Below are 2085 nucleotides of genomic sequence, written 5' to 3'. Positions count from 1 at the left end.
TCTTCTTGACATTGAGCCTCAGTCCATACTGAAGGCTGCAGTCCTTGACTCTTCGCAGCAAGTGCATGAGGTCCTCCTCAGTTTCCAAGGGCAGGGTTGTGTCATCTGCATAACTCAGATTGTTAATATAAAAGAAAAATCCTTAATAAGGAGTACTGGTGGTTGAATGGGTTAAACATTTGGACACAGTACAAAACAATCTTTTATTTGAATGCACCATGAAAGAAAAATGAGGCATTCTGCTTCCTCTAAAATGTAAAGCCTAGGACACTTCATGGGGCAGTTCTGCTCTATCCTATAGGCTTCCTAAGAGTTAGAATCAACTCTCAATCCTGAGTTGGGGTTTAGCCATGACAACAAATTTGTTGAACAGTCTCTAAGGCAAATGGATTAGTTACTCTTCCTTGATGCAGTTGTTATTACACATTCAAACTTCTGCAGCGATATCTGTATCTGGATAAATGTTTATAAATTTGCTTGCCTATTTTCTTTCTGCATTAGTCTCTAAGCTCTCATTGTAGATTCCCTTAAGATATATATCAAAGTCTTTTCATAAGCACAGATCCAACTAGGAGATTTTCAATATTTGTGAGTGAGCAGATTATCGATGAAACTCAAAGCCTATAAATGCATTTTTGACAATTGAAGAATCATGCAATGCAAGGAACTTTAAACAGCATCTATGTCCTATATTAGGAATCGCGGATGGCCTAATGGCATGGAACTTCACTGCCAACTGAAAAGCATATGGTTTGAATCCACCTGCTGTTCCTCAGTTGAAAAATGGACAGTGCCATTCAGTGCAATTTACAATCTCTGAAAACCTGCTGGAGGGTCATTTCTGACTCAATGGTACACATCAACAGCAACGTATTATTATGTTAGGGCATTGAGAGACCTCCAAGAAAAGATGGAAATCCTCAAGAATTGTTCAATGAAACTTGAAAATAGTCCTGACTATAGCTGGTACGTTTTAAAGGCAGGGGAGTGCTTTGAGTGCAAATATGAATAGCATAGTGAAATCTAGAGAAAATCTTGATAAATTGGGGGTGCCATATCTGATTCCTACAACAAAGCCATACGCTACAAGAGAAGGCCTTTGCAGAAGCCAGTACAGAATTTCCCTGGAAGAAAGCATCTGAAATTTAAAAAACTCAATGCCTAGTAAGGTTTTAATAAGTTGTGGTAAATAATGGTATTATACGATACTATTTGATGTCATAATAAAGTGTATATGTTGTTGTTGTCATCGTTGTTGTTGTTGTTATGAGCCGTAGAGACATTTGTGACTCATAGCAACCCTATACACAAAAGCCTTAAACCCTGCTCTATCCTGTGCTAATCTCACTGTCTCTGACACACTTACTCCCATTACCCCAATCACTGAACCTATCCATCTCATCCAGGGTCTTCCTCTCTGTGCTCTCCCTCCACCCTCCCAAATGTGGTGTCCGTCTCCAAGGACTGGTCTCTCCTTGCAACATGCCCAGAGTACGTCAGATGAAGCTTCAGAATCTTTGCCTCCAAGGAGCAGCCCAGCTTCACCCTCTCCAGGACTAACTTCTTTGTTCTCCTAGAAGTCCATGGTATATTCAACACTCTCCTCCAGCACCACAGCTCAAAGGCATCAATTCTCTTTCTATCATTCCTAGCCACCGTCTAGCTCTCTGATGGATAACATGCAACTGTGAAGACTATGGCCTGGATCAGACACACCTTAGTCTCCAGGCTGATGCAGTTGCTCTTCAGTACTCCGGAGAGGTCCCTGACAGCTACCTTTCCCAATATAATTCATTTCTTGTTTTCTTGACTGTTGGTACCAAGAGTGTTGACTATAGAATGAAGCAAACTGGCCTTCAGTCATGGGAACTGTTGGCCCCCTGTTTTTCATACTCTCTGTTCTATATCATTCCTGGTAGTCTGGCTCATTATTAATAATTATAAAAATACTCTACCCTCAGTTGGCACCAGTAGCCAGGAAATCAAAAAACATATTGCAATGGGAAAGTCTGTGGTTAGGGACCTCTCCAAAATACTCAAGAGCAACAGTGTCTCTCTGGAGACTAAGGTCCGCCTGATACAGGC

This window comes from Elephantulus edwardii, unplaced genomic scaffold (assembly GCF_000299155.1).
Source record: "Elephantulus edwardii isolate Elephantulus edwardi_28Jun2011 unplaced genomic scaffold, EleEdw1.0 scaffold00160, whole genome shotgun sequence".
Lineage (NCBI taxonomy): Eukaryota > Metazoa > Chordata > Mammalia > Macroscelidea > Macroscelididae > Elephantulus > Elephantulus edwardii.
Note: the sequence above shows the minus strand (reverse complement) of the source record.